Source organism: Canis lupus, chromosome 1 (assembly GCF_003254725.2).
Source record: "Canis lupus dingo isolate Sandy chromosome 1, ASM325472v2, whole genome shotgun sequence".
In the NCBI taxonomy this organism is placed as follows: domain Eukaryota; kingdom Metazoa; phylum Chordata; class Mammalia; order Carnivora; family Canidae; genus Canis; species Canis lupus.
Window position 1 is genome coordinate 63720271 of NC_064243.1, and position 27949 is coordinate 63748219.

At 38.0% G+C, this 27949-nt stretch overlaps 1 protein-coding gene and 1 long non-coding RNA gene across 5 annotated transcripts in view; one reads left to right on the plus strand and one right to left on the minus strand.

Annotated features, from left to right (window-relative positions):
- Positions 1-27949, plus strand: part of NKAIN2 (sodium/potassium transporting ATPase interacting 2) — a 957142-nt gene that overhangs the window by 761745 nt on the left and 167448 nt on the right. The gene's annotated exons all lie outside the window — the stretch shown is intronic.
- Positions 11526-27767, minus strand: LOC112644520 (uncharacterized). Its single transcript, XR_003126452.3, has 3 exons — positions 27406-27767; positions 18257-18351; positions 11526-12858 (listed from the first exon to the last, which is right to left on the minus strand). It is a non-coding gene; the product is annotated as an uncharacterized LOC112644520 (long non-coding RNA).

The following is a 27949-nucleotide window of genomic DNA, read 5'->3' on the forward strand; positions in this document are numbered from 1 at the left end:
TTGACTATATTCCCTATGCTGTGCCTTTTATTCTTGTGACTTACAGAGTGGTCCATAACTGGTAGCCTGTGTTTCCCACTCCCCTTCACCTATTTTGCCCATCATGCCACCCTACTTCCCTCTAGCAACCTTTAGTTTGTTCTCTGTATATACAGGACTGAATCTACTTTTTGTTTATTTGTTTATTCATTTGTTCTTTTTTTTAGATTCTACAAATGAATGAAATCATATGGTATTTGTCCTTCTCCAACTGACCTATTTCACTTAGCATGATACCCTCTAGGTCCATCCATGTTGTCACAAATGGCAAGATTTCATCTTTTTTTATGGCTGTGTAGTTAGCCATAGAATAGTAATAGTCCATCACATGTATTAAACACATCTTCTTTTGGATATTAAAATTCTTGATATAATAACACAAATTCCTAAGGTTCTGGTCATTTTATTTTCTATTTTTCAGTCCTTCTGTTCTTCAGATTACATACTTTGTATTGCTCTCCTCATTTTTACTCATTTTTCTGCCATCTTCATCTGCTATAAAGCCTATGCAGTGGCTGCTGTTTTTCAGATACTTGTTTTTTTTTTTTTTTATTTCCAGAATTCTCATTTGGTTCTTTTTTTTTTTTTTAATAGTTTTACTTCTTTGCTGATATTTCCTATCTTTTCATTTACAGTGAGGTTATTTTTATTCCCATCATTCAGTGTTATATTATATTAGTGTCTGCTAGCTCTAAAATCTGAATTACTGCAAGGTTGCTTTCAGCTGATTGTTTTTCTCTTCTAAATGAGTAATATTTTCTTGAATCTTCATATGTGAACTTTACCCTGCATATTGCCATTTTTAATATTGCGGAAACTTGGAATTCTGATACCGTACTCTGAACAACAGAATCTATTCTGAAGATTTCGCTCGTTTATTTATTAGTGTTAGTAGGCAGTTTAACTTCATTGGATTCAAACTGCATGTCAAATTCTGTCCCTTGAACAGTAGTTCAAATCTCCATTTGGTTCTTTAATTCCTCATTCTACTACATGGAGTCAGCTCTGTACATGTGTGCTTCAGGACACAGCCAGAGATTTAGGCAGATTTATACACAGAATTTGGGGATCTTCCCCTCTGGCTATCTCCTTTTTGTGGTCCCCCTTTACCTCCCGGCATCAACGGTTGCCTTCAACCCCATTCTTTTATTCTTCTGACCAGAAAGTCAGTGCATTCTCATGAGAATTTTATATACCACATGCAGTATGCCATTCTCTTCCTCCAAGTGTTAACTCCCCTCTACTTTTCCTGCCTTTTTTCACTTTCCAGTGCCTTCAGACTTTTTGTATTTTGCCTAAACTTTACAGTTGTTATTTGCAGGAATGTTGGTCTAGCAGTAGCTTACTAGAATCCAAAATCTATTTCTCTATTCAATGCACAAGTTATATTGTCTGTGCATTCTTATTACTTCTATGACTTAGTCTCTACTGTCATCTTTCTGGGTAAAACTTCCCTTGCTTTAGGGCTACTTTTTTTTTTTTTTTTAAACTCTTAATCCTCGTCCTCCACACTACTGAAAGGTTATTGTCCTTGGTGCATAGTTGTGATCATTCAAGAGAATGGCTATGGTCATGATATGCCTTCCTGTGGAAGTAGCCAACAGCCCTCCATTTCCTGAAGAACAAAATCCAAGAGTATGATATAAACAAAAGGACAGTCATTTTAGATAAGTAAATCTGGGTTTGAGTTCAAGATCTGTCTCCAAATAGCTTTATAATCTTGGGCAAAATTTCTGAGTGTCCATTTCATCACTTATTAAATAGAATAATATCTATCTCAAAGAATCATTATGAGGGTTGATAGATGTGTTACAAATAAAGTAGCTCTCCTGATACCAGTGCTCAGTAACAGGCATTTTAAAATAAAAGACATATAAAAACAAAAACTCTTCCTCCGAGATGCAAGTTTTTCCTTGATCTGGTTCCAAGGTAATTTCCTATCTATTCTCACACTTTTCTTACTCTACACAATTCAAATCACACTGTTCTCTAAGACCCAGACGTGTCTCACACTTGCCCATAGAATTGTTCCAACCATTCTTTCCTTTTTCTCCTTTCTCCTTAATGAATTTCCAAATATCCCTCAAGGAGCTGCTTAGATAATGTATCCACACTGAATCCTTCTATAATCTTCTTTCCATGTAAATCTCTTCAGCAGACTTTTATTTTTTTATGTAACTATCAGGTTCTAGCTCATATTATAGTGCTTCATAAGCCTGTTAGCTACCTTATTCACTGAATTATCAACTCCTTTAGTGCAAGGACTTGCTCATGCCTGAGATGGTTGCTAGGTAAATGAACAAATAGGATATACATAGCTTATAAAAATTGGGAGTGCGGATTATAAATTCTAAACCTTAGTGTGGTCCCACAAATAGTGACTATGATAACTCTTTATGATCCTGACTTAGAAACCACAGGATCTTCCTGATAAAATGATTTTGTTTTACATCAATCTGGATTCGTTTTCTTTGGTCCATGACCACCATGTACAGCCATGTCCTAGAAACGATCTGAAGACAGCTTATTTTTCATAAGCAATAGTCTGGAAATTTAATTGATATGCCATTCCTGCCTCCCAGTCCAAGCCCCTGCCCAGTCCATCCTCTTTACCTACTTTGACTTTGATTCTTTTAGTTCTTCCTATTTTACAATCACCAGCCATTCCAGAAAAACATCTGCTAAAAATATCAAAAAAAAAAAAAAAATGTCCTTGACACCGCCAGAGGCAGCCAGTTCGGGCCCAGCTACCCTCACCTGCCCCCATGTGTGAGACTACCATGTAAGAGGAGAATTGTATTGAGAAGACATATTTCATAAATATAGACTTAATAGAAGATTAAATTTTCTTTGTATCTGTGACTATCTATGGATAATTCAAATACCCAGCTGAACCCCTACATTCAAATGGGAGAATTCTAAGGAATACTTGGGCTTAAGAAATAGTCTACTTAAAGATAAATCTGGAGTAGAGAAGGCAGAGAATAGAGCATTTTTTTTCTTGTAGTTGGACAAGTGAATGCAAAAGCAAATATTTTATTCACAATAAGATAAGGAGTCAGGAGCACAGTTTCTGTACAAGGTTATGTATCAGCAATAGCACCTGTTTGAAACTTACTAATTCTTCATAATTTCCATAGAATGAGTCTAGTAGTAAGGTCATTAATATCTTATTTTGGATTGTTTCAATGAAGAATAAATTCTCCTTTTTGCATTTCTCTACAAATTCCTTTCTTATATTTATGATTAGATACTTAGACATTACTGCCAGTATATTTCACTTTTTAAGTTAATTTTCCTGGGGTGTCTGGGTGGCTCAATTGGTTAAGCATCTGACTCTCGATCTCAGGTCAGGTCTCAGTCTTATGGTCATGAGGGTCAAGGCCTGTGTTGGGCTCCATGCTGGGAATGAACCTACTTAAAAATTAATAAACAAATAAATAATTTGTCTCCAAATAAGAGTCAATAAGTTTGAAACCACTTTATTGATGAATCTAAATTTTGAAAGGAACAGTACATATTCTACAGTTCCAAAAACAAAGATATTTAGAAGCAGGCGGAACATGGTAGCTATGAGGAGCAAATTCACAGATCATTTTAATGCCTTAATTGGGGGGGAGGAAGTAGTTCAATCAAAAGATGGTTTTGAGACCTATATTAAGATTACAGGCCCATTAAATGTGAAAAAGGCAGACACATGGTTCATGTATTCATAAAGCATTTCTTCTGAAAAGTTTGTTGTGACATTGTTGATATGGTAATCACCTTCTGGGCCAGGTGTTTCTGTACATGCTTTAAAAAAAAAAATAAAGCATTGGTTTCCTTTGGATGAATCTAAAGTAAGACTGCATTTCATTTAAGATTTCTATGAATCTTTTTTTGAAAAAATAAGAAAAAAACTTCTTCTCCTCCCAAAAGTTCCTGGGAAGGTTTCCACATTAATCATCACATTTAAGGAAAAGAATTAAGTTGCATAATTAGAACATGAAAACCAAATTATTTTCAATTTTGATTTATTACCTGAGGATCAAAGAGACTTAATAAGTATCTGAGCTTGGTGTGGAAGACACATATTTCCTTAGGTTTGGGAAGATTCTGAGATTGTGCCATGTTAGCATTATAATTCCTTTCCTATTAACATGCAGGGGAGGGTATTCTATCAGATAAATTATTTTCTACACTCCTTGGAAGCCCATAGGACTATTTGGACGTTGCCGATAAAATAAATGGTTGTAACTAATCCCGAAATAGAAGTTTCTTCCATTTCTGAAATTTCCTAAGCCTAAAATATCTTTATTGTGAAACTGAGATACTATAATATTTCATGTTCACAGTATGGTCTCTAAAACAAATTTAATAGTCAAACGCATTCAGTTCTTCGACTTGATCATTCCACTTCACTTCAGGGGAAAAAAAAATCCAAAACTCTTAAAAGTATTGGTACTGAAGAACAAGAATGTATACATTTTATTAAATCCTGTCCTTTTATAGAGGCCAGTGTCTCTAAAAAAGCAGTACTACTCTGGTAATGAGAACATCAGGGAGATGCTATGATGACAGACTAAAACCTGACAAAGGGTTTGGTGAGGATGAACAAGGAATCTGTACCAGCACAATTCCCACATTGAATGGTACCTTCTAAATAAACAATTGCAGGGGCAGGGGAGTGTGACAAACATCAATGTTTCCTATCCTTTTTTAGATGAAAAACTGTTTTATGCTAGAACTGGGGATCATTGCAGACAAATAGCTGGAGAGTTAGACTGATTTTAAATTCCTTATTTGCCAGATAGCCTTACATTTCTTAATATCCCCGAGCTGGCCTTGGGTTCCTCATCTCCTCGTTGTGAGGTCTAGATGAGAAGTGCCCAATGCAGTACTCAAATAAATGTTAGGCTAATAAATGATGTTTTAAAACTGCCTGGCCTCCAGATGCCTACAAATATTAAAGTCCTTTCCCTTTGACATACTGATGTTAAACAGAAAGAGATGACACTTGTGCCATAGACCCGGATGCTTTTCGCAGGTCCAATTCTTCTTTCATCCTGAAGGCTAGACTTTTTAGATAAGCATTACTTTACTCTTTATTAACCATCTTTATTATTTGAAGTCATGCAGGCAAAAAAAACATATGTAAAGGATTCCTATTCTTCCCAAAAATTCTAACTCGTATTTTATCCTTATTGTTGGTTTACAAAACTCATCCATACAAATAACTCTAGTTTATTTATCCTGTAAGATTTATAGGTGAGGTAATACTCGCTTAGGTTAACAGATGAGAAAAACTGAAGTTCAGCTTGGCAAACAAACCTATGTAGTGATAGAAAATCTTTTTTTAGGACCCTAAACTCGGAGTTCTTTCTTTTGCCACATGCTAGCTTCAAATCCCCACTATTCTAGAAGGTTCCAGGGTTTATGATAAGTGATCTTCAGTGTTATATGGTCACAGAAGCTGGGACCTAAAAAAAAAAATCTATAATTTGCACACAATTTAACATTGAGTATTAATGTAACACTAAAACCTTTCATAAGCTAAGTGGAACGCTTCAAAGATAACAGTGCATTGGCCTGCCTCATGTGGAGCACTAAGCTTTTGAGCAGTGTGTATGGTCAAGTTAAATTTATTAGTCCCTAATAAAATAACGAGCTCAAAAGCTTGGAGGGTTTTTCACGGAATAAAAATAAATGAGCACAGCCTACCAAGGCTAAAAAGATATTCTCTTAACTTCTGCTAAAGAAAACTAGCAACAATTTGCCAGAGGGAGCAAAAACAAGATTAGGAGCTGTCTCCACAGAGGTAGTGAACTTCAAAATCTTGACACAATAAATAGGCAATACTTAGGGTTGCTATTTAAAGTAAAAGCCTTCTTTTTCCCCCCCTTGCCCTGCAAATCCTGTTTGTGAGCCATAAAACAGTGGTTCTCAGCTTTGGCTGCACATTCGAATCACTTGGGGAAGCTTTAAGAACATAGCAAAGCCTGAGTCTCACTCTCAGAGACAGATTTAAGCGGTCTTGAATGCTACTGGGCATCAGGAGTTTTTAAAAACTGTTCAGGTGATTCTAATGTGCAGTCAAGGCTGAAAAACCACTACCTTAAGACACTTTCTTTGGAAATTCATTGTTGGAATTCCAGGCTAATAGGATACTAATACTTATAACATATATGCTGCATTTCAAGAATTACATTAAGTGGCTTTACATTGCGTATCAACGTGCTCTGGATAAAGTATCTTGGACACAATGTGATTTACTGGCTCTCATAACTAAAAAGTCTGGAGGACACAGCAGAGGAGAATTGGAAATCCTAAATCATGTAACCAGTGTCTTACTTCTCTCCCAATCTCGGTTTCAATTTTTCTGGTTGGCTTTATTCTAACACCAGATGTCCCTTCAGGGTCAGAGGATACATCAGTGACTCCTAACACTACATTCTTCTCACATTTGAATCTACGCGAGGAGAGCAAAGGGTTCTTTCTCACACTGATCAGAAGTCTCATTTGCTCTGCTTGGATCAGAGACAGTTCGAGATCCCAGAGCTGAGGCCGAAGCTGTGATTTGCACTCAGGCCCGCCTGATGACAGAGCTCATGCTCACTACCTCAAGAAAAGATTACCAATTTGATCGGAAGGGAATATACTTGTTTCCTAATGAAGAATTTGAGAAAGAAGAGATCCCCTCATAAGACTTGGCTGATACTTGAAAACCACTCCCTACTCGGGTGGAGGTAATTCCCTTTCATCTCCACTTTGTGTGCACTTTGCCCTCCCTCTTCTTGCTCCAGAATTAACTCTGTCCAAGGGCACATCAGGGCTGTGTCCCAGGCTGGGAACCTCGGTGACAAAAATAACAACCTATCCATTCACTGATTGTGAAATAATTGATCTTCACATTCCTGTTCTATACATTTGCATTCATTTCCTGTGGCTGCCATAGAAATCACCATAAACAACAGAAATGTATTGTCTCCCAGTTTGGGAGGTCGTAGTCTGAAATCAAGGTACCGAAAGGGCCCCCCTGTCCCTCTGGGGGCCCTAGGAAAGAGTCTGTCCTTGCTGCTTCCATTTCCTGGTGGCCCCACACAGTCCTTGGGCCTAGTCCCGTAGACATAGGCAAAGAGTCTTCTGTGTGTCTGTGTCTCCTCTTCTGGCTTTTATAAAGACATTTGTCATTGGATCTAGAGCACAGCAGAACCACGAGGACGACCTTATCTTGAGATCTTTGACTTAATTACATCTGCAAAGATCCTTTTTCTCAATGAGGTCACATTCACGCGTTTTGGAGGGAGGTTCAGGCATTGAAGGGGGGGCGGCATCATTTCACCCACAGCGATGCTCCTTGTTTCTCAGCTTCTAGTCATTTTATGCTGGGAAACAAAACCTGTTTTAAGGTTTTCACTTTAGAACCGTTCTTCGGCTCATCACCCGCATGAGTGGGCTGCATGAGTGGGCTGCAAGAGAAGGAGCAGGACAGACCTCTCATCTGGAGAGAAAGAACGCTCAGCTGTGAGGACAGGAGGCTCCCTAGGCATGTGTGGCTTATCAGCAGAAGACCACAAGTGGTTCCTCGGGGCCTCAACACACACTGCTGAATTTTATAAGCAGAAATGAAGACAGAAAAGAAGAGGCACGGTTCCTTAGGTCCTAGAGTCGTAGAGAATGATGACTCTGTGTGGTAACAAGTGCAGGGAGCTGTAGAGAATTTGAGGATGCAAAGAAAGAATAATATTGTGTTACAACTCCTTTAAACCCGAGTGACAAGAACCCAACCCAGGCTGGCTCAGGGAGGAGAAAGGGGAAGGGATTGGCTGGTGAGCTCGAAAATCTAAGGATGGGCTGCTCGTTTCAGGACCAGTGGAATCCAAGGATGCAAGGGGTGTGAATCCATCAGGGATTTATCTTTCCTTTTGTACTGTTTTTCTGACTTGTTTTCTTCTGTGTTCTTGCTTCCCTCCCAGACATGCCCCCCTGATATGGTCGGAGAGGTGCCAGCAGGCCTGTCTGCAGGCTTCCTCAGTCTGCAGTTTATTCCCCCTCAGACAGAGACGTACTCTTCCACTGAGGTTCATTGCAGGTTCCTCCAAAGGGATGCTGATCACCCCCCTCCAACCCCGTCCTGGAATCAGGGCCTTTCCCCTTTTCTAAACCGCTGTGTTGAGGCAGATCAAGTACTGTGACTAGTCAACATAACATCACACGGCCAGGTGATTCCTCTTATCAGGAGAAAGAGAAAAGGGATGTCAGTCAGGTAATAATAACCCAGACCCCGGTACACCTCTTAAAAAGAGAATCTTCCCTGAACCCTTATGTTAGGGGCATGTCTGAGCGAATCAATAAAAGTAATCATAGCCTGTTCCAGATGAGGAAGGAAGGAAGGAAAAAAGGGAGAACGTTTTGCTTAAATGATGATCTCTATAAGGTCAATAGGACAAGAGTGTCTGATTTGTCCTGTCTGGAAGGATAAAAATATTTTAAGAGACGCAGTAAAATTTAGGAAATTCGAGACTTCCATCTAGTTCTGCAACTTCCCAGCAAATAGTATAATTTCTCAGGTCCTTCATGGCTTTAAGACCCCAAGGATTACACAATTGAGAGGAGGAAGTGAGCTCAGTTCCAGGGCTGAAATGCCAAGTTTCGTCATCCTAGCCTGAGATGGTGGGATGGTTTGAAGTGAAAGGATGTTTAGCAAGCATCTAGCAAAAGCTAAATTGAACCTTTTGATCTGCTCATCGGTGCACCTTCATTTTCTTCTTTTTCAAAATACTGACTGTGAGGAAGTCTTTCGAATTATAGCCAGAAAGTCATTCATTCTACACCTTCTCAAAAGCAGTGAACAGGAGTGCACGTTTTATACACTAGGACTTTTCATTCTGGCAGCATGCTGTTCTCAAAAAGTTTGAGTCTGCGGTATGGATTTGTTTGTCTTGAATCAGAGTAGGTACCTGTTAAAATTAGAGGTTTGAAGCTGAAAATATCACTCGAGCAAATGGTTACAAGTGACTTCATTAAAAATAATCAGATCATTTCAATCGACTCTGCTGGCTCATTTGTATTGCTTAATTTCTTGAAAATTTTCCATCTCTACTTCGAGCTTTCTCAAATCCAGTTTTGGGATATTAATTTTGCTCTAAAGGAAGAGAGTTAAATTGCTAAGATGCATCATTCACAGATCAAAAATACCACGAAGGAAGAAAAGTCATTTCCTCGAGCATCCTCTGCAATATTGATTTGCGTTTGCCTCCTCTGTCTTCCTGACACGAGAGTTTCTTTCATTCCACTTAGGAACTAAACACAATCATCAGAGTCTCAACATAAATCGCAAAGCCGTAGTTGAGCGTAATTTCTTTCTTTCCCTGGGACATATTCTCTCTAAAAAAATCTTCCTAACCTGTCCGGGCAGCAGTTGTTTAGGAGACTTGATTACATGCCAGTTTTCTAAGCAAAGTTTTTCTCATTGCCACAGAGGCTGCTGCTCTAAGGCTGTGACCCTAGCAACCAAGGAAGAAAAAGGCTAGACCTTATGATGCGAGAATGGGAACTCATAGTCCTTTGTTTTTTATTTTATTTTATTTTATTTTATTTTATTTTATTTTATATTTTATTTTATATTTATTTTTTAATCTGGGCAGAAGTAGTTGCTAGCAAGCAGGAAATCGCCGGTTAGTTAAATAATACCAGACACCAAAGAGTTGGATAGGATCCAGTGGTACATCAAACGTATTTTTCAAAACTCTTAAATAGCTTATCTGACTTCACTTTTAACAAATTGAAAGTCATTATGAAAAGAGAAAAGAAACTCTTTTCATTGAGCACCCACTTTGTGCTGTGGGTCCTCTATGGTTTTTGGCCGCAATGGAAAAACTTGAAAGTATTATCTACCTTTAAAAAAGGGAGACAGAAAGGTTAATTAACTTGGCTAAGATTACACAGTTAGAAACCATCAAATACCAGATTCAAAGTGTGTCTTATTCCAAAGTCCTTACTCTTTCTACTGTAACACATTGTCTTATTAAAAAAAAAAAAAAAAAGGTAATGACTGTAATCAGATTTACTTTATTTTTGTTACCACTCAGAAACAGAAAAAAAAAAAAAAAAGAATACTCTTTGCTCCTTGTATGAATATCTAAAGAGGAAGTAATTGGCAGGGTCTGAATAAGTAGGAATACAGTAAATAGGGTAAAAACGGGGTTGAGGGCCACATTCCAAAAGCCTCATTCAAAAAGCTCCATCCTGAGTCTGTTGGAATGTTGACAGCTCTGAATTGATGAAATACCGAAACTTCTGATAAAATATGCAGTAAATGAATCACAGAGTCATGATATAATCATATCAAGGGCAGGGCCTGGGATACCCGAGCTGTTCAGACTTCGTTGTGATACGGTGGAGACTCATGGACCAGAGAAGCAGCATTTACATATCCCAGGGTGTAAATCTATCCATCTAACACGCACTTAAAGATGCGTTAAACACCCAGGAAATCCATTCTGTGGAATGACTCATGCCTCATTAAGTGCTCCCATACGTAAGTAGGAGTCTAAAAGGGAAATTTACAGATGTCAAGACCACTGATGGGCCCCCCCTTATGCTGTCGAATACAGCATTTCCAAAAGAGTGCTAGATTCTTTCTGGGGGGTACATGGTCAGGCAGGTGTTTTGTTTTGTTTTGTTTTTTTAAAGTTGAATGGGTATGTTCAGGGCCGCCACATAAAGCTATGTAGCTTGTACCCTGCTCCAAGGCACCTGTCTGAAGTAGGGACTAAAGTATAGTCTGAGTTTTGCTCACCAAGCCCTGGGTCTTCATTCAGAGCCAAGTCACACCAGCATCTTTGGGAGGGGTGGGGGAGTGGGCTTTTTCTCACAAAAGATACCTTATTATGTGTGAGCTAGAGGATTCTATGTCATACAAGAATTCTAAATTTATATTAAAAAAAAGCATACCCAGCATATCAAATGGCGATAGAATTTCCTTTCCAAAATAAGTAATTAAAACTTAAAGTGTAAGCTAATGACGAGAAAAATATTAGGAGACTAATACAAGTGGTGATAAGGCAAAGCAAGAAGAAAGTATGTAAACAATTGAAATTTGGAAGTCTCTGATACTGGGGGGAAACCACAAGCTTTGGAGTAAGACAAGTAGGAGTTCCATCCAGGTCCTGCTTGTCCTTTAGCAAGTCACTTAATTGCTCAGTGGCAGTTTTCTCTCCCCCTATGTAAGAATGTTCACTCCAAAGAATTGTAATGAGAATGAAATGAGATAATGTCTGAACAGCTGTCAGCACATGTTGGTCTCCATTCTTCACCTTTTCTCGTACAATGCAAGTCTAGACCTTCAATCCTCCACGCTGACTCCCTAGCTTGTGCAAAGGTCCTGGGTACTGGTGGGTGTTATGGTCAAAGGGATGCCTCACGACTCCACAGTGACTCTCCCCGGGGGCACATGCAGGCACACACACATATTTACACACACACTCTCACATAATCACATATAATTAGTTTTTTTTTAGGTTTTATTTATTCATATAAAGACAGAGAGAGAGGCAGAGACATAGGCAGAGGGAGAAGCAGGCTCCATGCAGGCAGCCCGACATGGGACTCAATTCCAGGGCCTCAGGATCACGCCCTGAGCCGAAGGCAGACGCTCAACGCTCAACCCCTGAGCCACCTAGGCGTCCCACACATAGTTAGGTTACACACATACACATGCAAAAGCAAGCCACTGTGGCTCCATAGACCTACTCACCATTTCTTAAATATATCCTTTTTAAATTCTTTTGTTCACTTTGTACTTTCACCCACAATTCCTTCTTACATCTCTTCCTACTTAAATCTTCTCTGTCCTATAAGGCTTAGTTCAAATACCAGCTTCCCTATTGAGCCTTTCATAGTGACACCACAGGAGATGACCTTAACTTCAAAAGTGCTGGGGTTTTTTGTTTTGTTTTGTTTTATCTTTATTAAGGTCATAGACACATTTTCCCTTATGATGTAATTATGTATATTAACTGCATATATCAGATTGTACAGCCTTTGAAGACTACAATCCTGTCTCACTTATCATTTTATCCTTTACAGTGATGGTGTTTGCTATTTGGAGGAACTATAATCTTAGTTCATTTTCATGAAAGAGACACTTTCCAGTTACCACCGATCAAGACATATTTTAGAATACCATACGTGACTTGGAGATGGATATTTTAGTGACATACAACTAAATTTATTTAAATGTGCTATTTTCAACCCGGGCAAGACACAAGATCTAACTAGTCCTGTTGATCCTTATGCAGTATAAGGTTTCTATTCATTATCCAGCTAGCAGTGGACATAGATTTTGGGTCCCAACTCAACATTCCTCAAAAGCAGGCTGTGGGTATGGTGGGTCCTTGAGTAAGATAGACTTCTCTCAGTACTTTTCTTGGGCCCTCGAGTTTCCATACCCCATTCTCCAGTCTAGTATCATTCAGCTTCCAGGCATAAATTCAGTTGAGTTGTATATTTTTATAAAAGATAGCAATATAAAATATGAATGTATCTTTATAAAATATCCTCATAAATATTGCTATAAGGAAGATATAGTGTGTCCCACCGATTTCACCCTGTGGAGTGATAAAGATCCTGTGCATTCTGCAGATAAGCTGGCTCCAAGTGAGAGAGGAATGACTGTCCGAAGCATGCTCCATCTCTCTTCCAAACTAATCCATCGAATAGGTCCATTCTTCGTGGAAGTGATGAGGCTAAGTGCATGGAGAGATGTGGGAGGTTTGTTTCTCCCATCCTTTTTTTCTGAGGAGGGTTGAAGTGGAAATTCTTTTTCATCTCTGAAAACTGGAAGAGTCAGAAATAAGACTTTTACTTTTCTCTTAATTCATTGAGTCTAAGAAGTAAGCCCCAGGGGTATAACAAGCTCACAGAGGAGACTGGGTTGGAAGTCCAGAACAGAACCACAACAGTCTTCCCACTTTTCAAGGGACTTTTTTTCCCCCAACCAGTTTTGCAATTTTAGGTCTTTTCTTCCAGCACTGATAAGCAGTTTATCATTTGCCTCCAGAATTCTCTGAAATGATTTCTATCCGATTTTAGTAGCCACAGAATTCATACTCAATACTGTTTCCTGTCTCAAATTATGCCCCCCAAAACTAGCATATCAAGATTTTTTTTTCTTACTCATTCTGGCCCATGGGAAGGAATAATTCACCCATGTGCACAGAAGAAATATTGTTTTCAGTTTACACCGAAGAAGAAAATAAGTACCCTGGAGCTTAAGAGAAGTAAAGATACACTGACTTGTCGTCATTAATCTAATTGAACACAAGTTTCTTATTCAATTCCTCTAGCCTCTCTTTATGGTTTAAATCTAATAGACATAAAAATTTTTCCAACATTAAGATATTGCAAAAACTGTTATTCTTTCCAGAAGTCCATTTCAGTCACAAAGAAATGTTAAACCTAGTTATAAAGAAAGAGCTCACGTGACCACAATACATTCATTATCTGTACGTGAAGCCTATTGACTCAATAATTCAATTCAGAAGCTCTATTAGATGCTTGTCATCTTCAAGAGATACTTATGCCAGTAATTAGTTATTGAACATATTTAGACTCTAGGATTTATGCTGATGCTCACTTGGTCTAGAAAAGCAGTTGGCACAGAAGGGCTGTGAGGCCCTGGTTCTGAAGCCAATGGTGATGTCGGGAAACACAGCCAGGAGGACAAGTAGCATGGGAAGAAATGTCCTGTAGGTGCTGCAGCAGCACGTGTGGAGGCTGGGGTGTTAGGTTAGAGAGAAGGTCTCCAGCAAGGGGAAAAAGCCAACAGTATGTTCTTAGACATACACAGGCCAACGTCGACTCCTTACACTTGGGTAGAGGTGAGGAAGGGGGTCTGCTCTGGGAGATTGTGGACGAAGTGACAAAGCGGAATAGCCAGGAAACTGGCCACTAAAAATATAAAAGTAAGTCAAGGCTCTGTCCTGTGCCATAGTGAGAAGTAACTTGAAATGATAAGAAAGGGTTTTCAACTGTGCACTAATCCTCAGTCAAAGGTAGGTTCTTCAGATGAGAATGGCTAATTATTACAGATCTTCAGAAATCTCATTATTTCAATATCCTACTGAGCCTCACCACTAAGACCAAATTCATCCTTATTAAAGGTAACAGGTCCCATTTTACTTCTCTAGTACTCAATTACCTGGAAAAGCACGGTCATTATCTCCTCTGTATTACTGAATGAAAAAGCAATATAGAGAATGATGCCCATGGTCATGAACTCATGTCTTCTTATTCACTGTCTTTTACTCTTCCCACCATCTCGACTCCCTGTTTCTACTGGCAAGCAGAGCAGAGAAATTACATAATTACCTGGATAATTTAGACCAGAAGAAGGAAGAAGAAGAAAAAAATAGATGATTCCTATGAATTACATGAGCTCTTTCAGAATTTTCCTGAACGTGAAATATTTTTACTTTTGCCTTTCTCTTATTCTCCGTGATCTCAGACAGGCACATACATCTCTCTTTATGGAGAATGATTAACATGGACTCAACGAGGGAGAAATCGAATTATACAGTTAATAAAAACTAAAGCTTCAATCCATGCTAAGTGACAATGTAGCACAAGGGAAAATTAATTACTACGTTTTAGAGTGAAAGGAGTCCGACACGTCAGGTTAGAGTTTAGCCTTAGGATTCACAGTAAATTTCAGTTCTTCTGTGACTGAGTTTTTTAAAGTGCGAAGTTACTCAAAATCACATGGCTGTTTTCATTAACAGTAAGTGACTTTTTTAATAGTCTAACTAAATTAAATTCTTAGGTTGCTCGGATTTTTGTGGGAATCTTTTCAGATTCGTTGTGTAAATTCAAGGCATTTCCTTGATTCTAGCTATGAGCAACCACTGGTGAAAATTTATTGAAATTGCTCCCTTTCACAAGAGTGTTTAAGTGATTTTGATACTTCTAAAGAGATTCTCTAAGTGCCCTGATGCTGAGAATTTATATATAACTATTGTCAAATACAGCATAGTATATGGTATTTAAGAGCAAAAATGAGTAGTTGTCAGTAGAGGCAGATTTTTAGCAGTTGAGCATAAACTAGTCATTTGTACACTTAAAATTATAGTGTATTTTTCCTAAGTCATTTCACATCAACTTCAAAAGTTTACAGTCCATCGTCCCTTTAAGTGGCCCCAAATAAACCTACGCAACAGAAAATCGTATCATGTGTGATCTTTAGTCTCTCTCTACTCATATAAACACAGAATCGTTTTGAGGGAGGATACTATACAAGTTTTGAGTACAGACCTTCACTTTTTTTTTTTTTTAAGATTTTTTTAAATTTTTGCACAAGAGACACAGAGAGGCAGAGACACAGGCAGAGGGAGAAGCAGGCTCCCTGCAGGGAGCTGGATTTGGGACTCGATCCTGGAACTCCAGGATCACGCCCTGGGCCAAAGGCAGAGGCTCAACCACTGAGCCCTCCCAAGTGCCCAGGCCCTTCACTCGTAAAGGGCCATCCACCCTTTCTTCAAATACCACAAGCTACGGGACTTCATTACACAGCACACTACCCATTCTGCTTGGGTGCCCTTCTAATCCTTTGAGGCTTACGTTCCGGATAAATTCATCAGCTTGAATCTCGGGCTGCTGCCCTGGAGTTAACTATAAGTAATGAGTCTTATCACTCTGACTTTTGATATTTCTTTAATCATTGGAAGACAATTATAAGGGTCCCTCTCCTTCTTTTCCAGATAATTCAACCTGAATTCTCTCAAGGTTCCTCACGACTTGATTTTTAGCTCCCCCAACCACCCAGACACCATGTCGGGATGCGATTTTATCAGTGTCCCTTTTCAGATGCACAGCCCAAAATAAGCAGGCTGATCATAAAGCTATAAAGATCCCTTAGGTGTGTGAGAACACCAGATAGCACACAGTTTCTTATGTTCGCTGCAGGAAAATAGCTGGTTATTCTATTATTCCTTTACTGATGTAGCTTAACAAAATCCACCTGTAACTTAAAAATTATACCTCGGTGTTTTTCTCTTATTCCCGATTTCATACTGGATGTACTTATATATGTCAATTAAATGGGTTCCTTGGCTTATGGCTCTGAACAACCACTTTGGGGAGGGAAGGGAACAATTATTAAACTATTCTTTTCTCAAGTCATTTTTTTGATACTCTTGAGAATCATCAATAAATAGAAAAGAATATTCTGATAATGATGCCTCCTTTTTGTAGGCAAAATGAAAAAAAATAATTTGGAAGGAAGTGCACACCCTTTAAATAGAACTAGGTTGTAGGGGGTGCTGCGGCAATTATCAGCACCGTTTCTAGAATGAACTACTGTCTAGTGAACTACGGCTCTGCTCTCATCTCTCCAACACTGCCATACAATGATTGAACAGTTTCTTTCTTCCCCTCTATCTGTGCCTCCAACTTCTAATTCTGTCTTCCCTAACTTCTGGGGGAGACTCTCCTCTCTTCCTGAAGGAAACTAAGAAACTAAGTGCCCTCTCTCTATAACCATGATGATAAGTATTTTTCTGTTTTTTAATGTTTTCTTCTAGACAGCAACCTTTCCACCAGTAGCCTCGTGGCCTTGTGTGTCACAAAAGCTGCAAAGAGCTCTTTGGAAGCAAACCAAATGAAATAGGTACATATACTTAAAGGTGCTTTATTTAGACTTAAAGGTTTATTTATATTTGTCTCCACAAATTCTAAGCAGTATTGATCTATGTACTTGCCAGGATAAAACAAGACAAGGAACAAATCTTACCACTTAAAAAAAATTCTCTCATGAGAATAAAGTACAACTAAAATATCTTTAAAAGCTTCTTCATCCAAACGCGTGGCAAATATAACTCTACTATAATATAAATGCAAGGTACAGTGAATTTTGGATTAGAGTTGACAAACCACCTAAGAGGACATGTCAAGGTCTTATACAATGCTGAGTAGGTTTCTGAATAGCAGTTAGAAATTTGTGAAGTAGGTTGTATGAATTATGTGTCTGCCATTTTTTATTCTAGTACATTCTCCTAACGAATACCAAATACGGGTGTTTTGGCAATGATCGATTGAGTGACCAATAAAAATTTCTCAAGAGGCAACAAGGTCCAGTAAGAAGGCACAAAGTCAGGCAAAAATAGGTTTGAAATCTAGTTTCATCCTTAATAAAAAATAACTTGATAGAGTTGTAAATCCACTCAGTCTCATTTTTTCCCCTTTCTGTTGAAAAAAAGAGATTGTAATCCCTACCTCTAAATGTTGTTGAGGCAGATACTAGGTAATGAAATACATAAACCTTACTTCCTTTCTTTGCCGTACGTGCGGCCACAAATTTAACAGTAAGTCGCAGAATTTATTGGGAGATAAACATATCCCAATGGACTGGGAGACACGCTTGTCTTCCAAATGAAAAGATTTATAGAGATTTTTTTTAAGATTTTATTTATTCATGAGAGACACAGAGAGAGAGAGAAAGAGAGAGAGAGAGAGAGAGAGAGAAAGGCAGAGACCCAGGCAGAGGGAGAAGCAGGCTCCATGCAGGGGGACCGATGTGGGACTCGATCCCGGGTCTCCAGGATCAGGCCCTGGGCCGAAGGTGGCGCTAAACCACTGAGCCACCCAGGCTGCCTGATTTATAGAGATTTTATAGAGGAAATTTCTATCGATTGATATTTCATTCTATTTCCAATTACGATCATTCTCAATAAAAAAATTACTATGAAGTCCATCAGCAATACCATTAATACTTGGCTCATTGTCTATCCTGCTACCATTTCTTGGTCATTTTCTCTTCCAAGAGAATGAAGGAAGGAAAGAACATGAGACTATATTAAACATCTCTGGCAACAAATTTAATGGAGACCTTTTGAACCATGGATCAAAGTGAGATCCAGCTCCAGATTCAATGCTTGATGAGCTAAAATCCGTGGAGGCAAGCACAGATGCTATGCAAGTTCGAATTTCTGACCTTGGGATAATGACAGGGTCAGTCCTGGGGGTGGGCTGTGGAGGCATGTAGGGGGGCTAGAGACTGGCAGTGATGGGGGGAGCAATGAAGGAGTGCTCCTTGAATGTCTCCAAGCCTTTGATATCATTAACACCTGGGTGCCTCCATGCCCATTAAAAATCCACAGAAATATGCTTTATAAACGAATGAAATGGTGGCCTTCAGGTGGGGGCTCAAATGGCAGTAACACCAGCTCTTGAAATAGCTCACCTGTTCTTCGCCTCCGGAAGCGCCTAGAGTGAATGCAGATCACTTTGCAAAGCTCTTAGACCGGGAAGGAACACTCACAAGATGGGAAAAGATACCTGCAGGGAAGGAACAAACGGGAAGTGAGAAAACAGCAGGAAAAGCCGCCTGAAGAGGTTTCAGTACATGGAAAACTATAAAGTCAGTGAGAAGTTGATCTTTCATTATTGTAACCAGCTGAGAAAATTCTGCCTCGAGCATCTGCTAGGAAGGGTGTGAAAGAGAGAAGACTCATTTTGCCAAACTTAGATCCTACTCATAGCCGATGAGTAACTTTAGAAGGTTAAAAAAAAATAGGACTTTCAAGCCTGGAGGTTCGATTAACTTTAACATTAGCACAGAGGCTTCCTTGCTGAATTACCTTCCCATCCTTCTTTCCCTTCCCCTTCCCCTTCCTGCTCCTTCCCTCCTTCCTTCTCTTTCAGAACATTAGGACGATCACCTTAAAACAAAATTCTCTATAGTTCTCTATAGATGCCAGCTTTCTTCTTCAGCTGAAAGGTAATTTTTTGAGCAGAAACAGTGGCTACCCTTGGGGATTCACATCGTCCTTTACCCTTAAGAAGAAGCCAATTAACCAGGATAATATTGCCATTCATATACATATATAAAGAAGTACTGGGTGTAACATTGTGGTGCTGAAAAAGGGAATGGAGTTAATCAGGAAAAGCTTGTTAGAAGGAGTAGCCAGGAGCAGGACTTTAAATGCAGAGAGATATACAGGATGTTAATAGGAGGTATTGAGGAGGATTTTATTAAAGTGCGATTTTTGCAGCAATGTTCAGCTTGCAGAAAGTGCCAGACCAATTGTGAGGTAACATAAAACATTTATCTGGACTAAGAAGGTGGTCAGGATGAGATTTGGAAAAGTGAAATAATGGCCTTTGTTGGACCACAGACAACAAACAATGAAAATACCTAATAGCACTGAACTTTAAACATCGTGCATTAAATCTTTTGCGAATCTTTCTGTGTAGCGAGAAGCAACACTTTTTATCTTAAAAAATCTAAATTTTAACAACCCCAATTCCATGAGACTCCCCTCATCTGTTTTTAGAGCAATGGTCATAATGTTTTCCATGCTCACAGAAAAGATGCATGAAAAACTTTTTTTGAATAATTAATGACCAAGAACTAGGAACTGGAGTTAATGCCAGCTATGGTGTTATATTGAGTTATGATCCATAATCAGCCAAATCCCAAGGATGCCCATAGTTGAAGATTCTCAAAGAAAGTAAGGGCACAGATGTATATTTGATGCTGAATCTACTTCCTTTAAGTTCATCACGTAGCAGGATAAAACACATCTTTGGAGTTGGTAGATAGGAGCTTCCTTATGTTCTGGGCTGCGTTCCTACATATGCAACATCCATTCAACCTGTTAAATAAAGCGCATTTGTAATTTTTTCTTATCTTCTCAAATCTATATTTGCTCAGCTTCTTGTTTTTGGCATCTTGAACAATATAATTTGCTTCCACTGATTTTCATATGTTACCAGGATAAATTTAGCATTTGGGGTTTTTATATGTAGATTTGCATAGATCTATGCATATCTTAACAGAAAAACACAGCTATATTTAGGGCTGGGATATTAAGTTCACCAGCAGGAAACAAGCCACGGATGATGACAATTTTTAAGACTTCTTCAGCGTTTCCTATGAATTGATACCCATATGTAGATATTGGCAATAAGATATAGAATGATGCTTTCTGGTGTTATTTTAAACTGTAACCCAGTGTATATTGGCTGTAAATAAATAAGAGTTCATTGAAAAAAAAAGTGATTCTTGGTGTCAAACATAGCTTTTCCCACTATCCCAACACCTGCATCATCCGCTAATACAGAATATCATTCAATCACAAGATTTCCTAACTACCTCTCTGAGTCCTAACAACTAAATATGTAAGCTTTTTTTTTTTTTTTTTTTTTTGAGAGAGAGAGAGTGAAAGAGCAGGGGAGGGGGAGGGGGCGTGGGGGGGTGGAGAGAGAATCTCAAGCAGGCTCCGTGCTCAGTGGAGACCCCTCCCAGGGCTCAGTCTCAGAACCTGAAATCATGACCCCAGCCAACATCAAGAGTCGGCTGCTTAACCAGCAGAGCCAGGCAAGTGCCCCTAAATGTGTACGCTTTTATTAGTATATTTTGACCTCCCAGAGCATTGTTGTTTTAAAATTTGCTTCTTTCCATTAAATGTGCTTGCTGTCATTCCTCTGATATCATGGCCAGAAGTATGTTTTAAAGTTAGAAGAGCAGGCTGACTTGTTCCCATTCTTCCTCTGACTACTGAAAGCAGCTGTTTGAGTCCTGCCTCCCTGGGCCCACGTAGAACTCAGGATGATAGTCTGGGCTGAAGAAGGTCAAGCATTTGAATTTATGGCATGAGTACTCATCACCTCCGTAATGACTGTTGTCTAAAACAACACCTGTACTGGTCTCCATCATGTTTCCTGCACTGCCTCAGCCCAATCCTACAACAGACTAACATTTATTGCAATACCTCTTGGTTCCTGCTTGACGGTACTGACATCTTGTTGTTGCTCAAAAATCTTTCCATAAGCCAGGTTGTTTTGTTCTGGCATGTAAGTCCCTGCTCAAACCAGCCCCAATCAAGATCTTCCCAAACTATTTTATACTACTGCTCCTTCTCACAAACCCTTACCTCATAAAATTAAGGCTACTTAAATATACAGGTTCTTAAATATACAAAACTTATAGCTCTGCTATTTTGATTTTTCAGGCCCTCTACTTAAAATAGTCTTCCCCTCAGGCTGTGGGCCTCGGCAAGCCTGGCTTTTTTTCAGCACCCGATAGAGTTCCCACACTCTTTAGGAAGCTGTCCCACCAGTGTACACAGGCATCACACCCTCCAAAAGTCCTGTGCATAGATTGTTCACGCCTCTCTTCAGGTACTTATCAGATATTTCCTTCCATTGTACATTATCTTTATAGCTTGTCTTCTCAAAAAGAGACAGTAAACCCCATAAAGTTAGGGATCACATCTTCTGTTGCTCTACATCTTTATAGCTTTGCATATAGGATATGAATAATTTACTATGTGTTAGCAACTATGCTGCTAACTGTAACCTAATTGCCTTATTTCAAAGTGCAGTTTCTAGCCCTTCTGACAGTGACTAAGCAGTCTAGAAATGAGAAAGTATCCATTTTCAGTATTATTCCAAAAGAACTAAGTCATAGAAAACTCCAAGAATCTAAGAAAACATTTCAGATTTTTTAAACTGCAACTGACAATTTCTCTCCCACTCTCCACCTTCTAATCTCTGCAATATATTCTCCATCACTTACTCTTGAAAAGACATAGGCATGTATGCTCTCCTTCAAATGCCATAAAACTGTGAAAGTAAGTTTTAGCCCTTTATTGAAATTTCGAGATGTTACTAGTATCTTTTACTCATTTGCTTGTCAACTTTTTTTTTTAAATCAAATGTTTATTTGTTGAGCAATTAGGGTTCTTGTGCTGACCTGAATGCTTATAGCTTCTGCCAGAAGTGACTTTTTAGTGCTAATAACAGCTTTCATGTAACACATCTGACCCTGTTATTTCAAAAATTGACATGACCAATGATGGGGTCCTTTCATCTGAACGTTTTGGAGACTTACTAAGGAAACGTATAAATGTATTGATACAAAGGATTTTTTTGTCATTTTACTGATCTGAAAATATAATTATGAAAGTTTTCTTTAGATTTAAAATTTTTAAGATCTTAAAATTATGAGACCATTTGTATGGTTTTCAATATGAATCTGTGCAGAATTCACAAGATTTGCTTTGTGGTTTACTCTCTTATTTTGTGCTATCAAGATTTGTTCTTTGTCTGAAAAGTTCTTATAGTTTGAGCTCAAACTTACAAAATAAATGCGAATTAAATAACCTATTGATTATGTATGGAGCAGATCACAGAGAAATTTCTGTTGCATTGAAAAGGGAACTTTAAGACCTTTCTGTTATTTGCTTTATACAGATAATAGAAGGAATTTATATACAAGGAATTTATATTTTGTGGTTAAAATAATGCACACATGCCCATAAAAAAAGTTCTTTGTTTAACAGGAAGATAAATGAGAATAAAAGATAATGCCAGGAATCTTCCAGTTAATGATTGCTGGTTGAAGATATGCACTTATTTACATTTCATTTCTAAACTCTATAGTGATGTTAAAGTGATAGTAAAGAATAAAAAATTACAAACTAACAGTAAAAGAGAATAAGAGGAGGGTGAAAAGGATAAGAGGTATCAACAGTTTTTGGAAGACAGAAAGTAGATGGATGATTGGCAAGTGACTTAGTAGAGTGGAAAAACCTAAAGTTTATGAACATGTGGAGGAGGGTTCCAATGTACAGATTTGACCTATAAATCCCTTCATAAGTCAGGATTTAGAAGTAGGCAGAGTGTGTGAGGTGCAGGACTGGAAATGGGAATGGACTGAATAATCTGTTCAAGGAGAAATTAGATTGCCGCAGGCTCTTCTTTTAATGTATACAGTCAGGCTTCTCCTCTGGACAAGTGAGACTCCTGAGACACAAGCAAGCATGAACTAAATTTCAGAACACATGAGGATTACCTTAAGACTGCATATTGGGGGGGTGGGAAGTGCATGCAATGTAGCAAAACCAGAAACTCCTCCCCAGTTCAGCAAAAGCATTCTGTGGTCTGGCACCTGCCCTGCCCCATTAGTAGAGTGGAAGACACAGAACAAAGACCTACAGATCCATACAGGTCTAGCCTTTGGGGGCACTGCCCAGTCATCATATGTGAAGGATACTAACTGACTACCCCACTAGTGCATAATAACTGCCAATCAAGCTTTACTTTCTCCTCTTGGATATCAAAGAACAACCAGAAATTGCCAGACTTTTAATGAAAGACTCCCAACAGGAAATGCCAAAGACAAAAATAAGAGTAACAGAAAATCTTCAGGGCATTCCTACTAGCTACTACCTCTGCTGGGAATATGCTTCCCTATCTTTGCTATACTTCACTTAGGATTCTCTTAACACAAAATATTAGGAGATTTTTTTTTGGTTTACCATTATAATTAAAATAGTGTTACACTCCCCCTGTAACTCTATTCTTGGTTATCCTGTTTCTTGACTTGAATTTATTTTCTGCCATATGTTAATTGCTACACTGATACTTTTATATATTTATGCATTTTTTTGTCCATTTTCCCCATTGCATGATGAACACTCATAAAGGCAGGAATGTTGCATATGGCATATAGTAGATGCTTGATAATTATTTTATTTACTTATTTATCTACTTATTTGTTTAGTAAAAAAATAGATAAAGCAAAACCAATGTAGGAAACACAATTTTTAAAAATAATAATTCAGAAAACTTAAGAAAAGTTATATCCCAGAAACAATTAAAAAATATTAGCTATGCGAAAGCAACAATTAGAGAATAATAATTAGCTCTTAAAAATTCAAAGTATTAAAAATAAAGTGTATAGTCCAATATCACACTGGGAGGAATTGGTAAAGAAAATCTCCAAGAAAGTCAAGAGAAATGTAAGGTACAAGCAGTGGGAAAGAAAAGATAAGAATATAACAGGTCAATCCTGGAAGTCAAATGTCTGACTAACAGAAATTTCTATAGTAACAGGAAAAGTAAAGGGGAGGGAACAATTTAAGATAAAATGCAAGAGTGTTTCCTGGAATGGAAGGAACAGTCTCATGATTAAAGACCCTCCAAATGCTCTATATACTAAATGAAAAAAAAAAAAAAAAAGCCTTCTAGAACTTCAGAAGCTGAAACTAAAAGATTGTCTGCTTAGATAAACTTCAAAAATATAATATGCAACTAAAATAAGTTAGAGTGCATGCACATTTTATTTTTTTTCATTTTAAATTTATTATTTGAGTATAGTTGACACACAGTGTTACGTTAGGTTGAGGTGTACAATATAGTGATTTCTTATCTCTATACATTATGCTGTGCTCACCACTAGGGTAGCTACCATCTATCCCCATACAACACTATTGCAGTATCATTGGCTATATTGTCTATACTGTACCTTTTACTCCCATGACTTATTCACTCCATAACTGGAAGCCTGTATCTCCCACTCCCCTTCACCCATTTTGCCTAACCCCTCTATCCCATCTCCCCTCTGGCAACCATCAGTTCTCTTATTTTCAACACTGATTTGGCTTTTTGTTTCCTTGTTTATTCATTTGTTTTGGTTTCTTAGATTCCACATGAGTGAAACACACATTTAAAAACCTAAAACCAATATTTTATATTATTAATGAATATGTAAACATGTAGTAAAACTACAAAACACTTTCATGAGAACATTAATCCAAAATCATGATGGTAATTAGCTATGGAGAAGGAGAGAGAGAAATAACACTTAGGAGGAATACAGAGGAAGCATTATTTATATGTATAAAATAGTATTTAAAAAATGACAGCAAGCAAATATAGCATAACATTCAATGAGGCTGGGTGATGAATCTAATGATACTGCTGTAATACCCTCTATACTTTTCAATATTTTTGAAACATTTCACTATTTAAGACAAAACAGTGTAAGAGATCAGAAAAAAAGAAAACAGATCACATTAAAAAATTGCAGGAAACAAAATGGTATCAGATTTCTTAACTGTTATAATAGAAACCGGAAGATGAAAGAGAAATATTCACCCACTCTGAGAGAAAATCATCTTCAACCAAGAGGCATATAACCAGCCAAAATATCAATCAATTAATATAAAAGCTGAATGAAAACACCTAAGGCTTAACATCATTTTCCTATTCTTAGGAAACTAGTGAATTTTGTACTCTGTTAAACAAGAGAGAAAACCTATTAAGAGTCATGAGACCGGTTAAGAAAAATTGCACTGGGCAGTTGTTAAAAATGGCAGGACAGGTTTTCTTAACTGCTATAGTAAGGAAGAGAGATGTCAGTATAGAACTGAACTCAACTCCAAGTGAAATAGGCAAGAAAGATTTTATTTATGACTGTTGCTACAGGGAGAGAAATTCAACTCAATTTCACTGAAACAAAAGTTGAGAGGATTTGTAAGTGCTGGGGTGAGCTAATGGAAAAGTACCTGAGGACATTCTGGGAGGTTAGTCAATGTGATTAGGCCATCTGTGTTTGTTAATTGTTGCTTCTCAGAGTTAAGCTTCTATCCATCCACAGAGACTGAGAGATACAGATGCTATCTTTCTTGACAATTACATTGCAAAGAAATGGCTCCCAGGACATTGAGAAAGACCTTCTTGAGTTTTAGAAAATTTACATCTTGAAGGAGCAAAGGAAGAATTTATAATTGAAAGTTTTCTAAAGAAAATGCTTTAGGGGGGGGGGGGGACTTGAGTGGCTCAGTCTGTTATGTGTCTGCCTTTGGCTCAGGTCATGATCTCAGGACCCTGGAAGGGAGCCCTACATTGGGTTCCCTGTTCAGTGGGGAATCTGTTTCTCTCTCTACCCCTCCCCTTGCTCATGTGCTCTCTCACTCTCTCTGTCTCTCAAATAAAAATCTTTAAAAAGAAAAAAAAGAAAGAAAGAAAAGAAAATGCTCTTAGGAAAGTGAGGTCAAGGCCTATACTCAGGAAGAAATCTGTTTGGTCAAACTGAAGGGAATGTCAGGATCATCTTAGTCACATAGGAAACTGGGGATCCAACATAAGAGAGAACTAATGATATTAAATGAAGTCCCATGTCCAATTTTATGCATCAATCGCATAGAGCTGATGAGAACAGAAGCCTGTGGGATTCCAGTTCAGAGGTCCATAGGAAAAAAAACAAACAAAAAAGGAATTGATTGGTTCTAAAGTGTTAGAATATGTAGAAGTTAATATTGAATGAGTTTCTGTGGTATTGGTGGTCAGCTGAAAAACAATTAGTGATAGAAACAGTACAGAAAGGGAGTGAAAAATATGCCACAGAAATGTAAAGGAATCAATAACAAAGATAACTGGAAAATTCCCAAATACGTGGTAATTAAAGGTATATTTCTAAAGACCACGTGGATCAAAAAAGAAATCTCAAGAGAAGCTAAAACTTATATTGAATGAATAAAATGAAAATACAGCTCATCAAACTATGGAATGCAGTGAAAGCAGTGCGTAGAAGGAAATTTATAGAATTGAATGCTTATATTAGAAAAGAAGAAAGATCGAAAATCAATAACCATGCTTCCATCTTAAGGTACTAGAAAAAAACGGGGCAAATTTAATCCAAAGTAAACAGAAAGAAAGAAATAATAAAAAATAGAGCAGAAATAAAATCCAAAACAGGAAAACAATGGAGAAATCAATTAAATCAAAAGCTGGTTCTTTGAAAAGATCGATAAAACTGCTAAGCCTTCAGCCAGGCTAACTAAGAAGAAACTAGAAAAGACACAAATTACTAATATCAGAAATGAAAGAGGGGGCATCAGTACAGATCCCCTGAACGTTGAAAGGATAATAAAGGAATATTATTAACAACTATATGCCCACAAATTTAATAACCTAAATAATGTTGACAAATTCCTTCAGAGACACAATATGCCAAACCTCACACGAGAAGAAACGAGAATCTTAATAGGCCTATATATTTTAAAGAAATTGAATCAATAATTAATAACTTTCCAAAACAGAAAACATCAGGCCTATCTGGATTCAGTGGTAAATCTATCAAACATTTAAGAAATCATACCAATTTTCCACAATCTCTTACAGAAGATAGAAGCAGATGGAAAACTTTCTAATTCATTCCGTGAAGCAAGCATTAACCTAATACCAAAACCAGACCCAGACATTACAGGAAATGAAAAGTACAGATCAATACCTCTTGCAAATATAGATGCAAATATCCTCGACAAAATATTAGTAAAATGAATCCGACAGTGTATGAGAAGGATTACACACCACTACCAAGAGGGATCTATGTCAGATTTGCAAAGCTGGTTCAACATTCAAAAACCAATTAATGTAACCAAGAAGTGAAGACACTTTTGTTTGGCCATTTGCAGGTAGCTCCACCCACAGGCTTTCATTTAAGATTTATCAGGCCTGAGTCAGAAACTAGTCTGCTCTATCTCCCAGGTAGCAAGGGAGCCTTTGTCAGTAGGCTGGAAAGAAAGAAAATTTACTTACCCCTTTCTAGGAATCATGTGTCTCATAGCATAGCTCGCTCCAGAGGAACAACCCTTCCAATCTCCAAAGCCCCTGGCCACTTCAGCTGAACCCTTTCATGAATTCAGTGTGAGTGAGTGTTCAAGGCCGCAAAACCTGATTTCAGATATTTTCTATGCAGGATCTGCCTAATTAATCCAGCACCTCATTTCAAAGTGAGAATAGTTGGCCTTTATTATCTTGTAGCACTATCACCAACAGTGAAATGATTCCATTTTCTACCATTGACGCTCTGGGTTAGGATTCATTTTCCCTTGACTTGCTGTAACAGAGTGTGTTTGCTGTTTTCCATTTAGTCATTCTCTTTCTGAAAGACAACATGTGTCTCTGTGCTATTAATAGCTCTATGCTTGTGTATGTGATTACAAGCTCTCCAGTGCAGAAATCCACCTTCTATTCCATTTATAGCTACCCATCACCTAGGACGCTGAACTTCATCTAAAGAGTTGACTTATTCTCTCCACCCTTCAAGAATTTGCTAATATTTCCTAAGAAATATTATGAC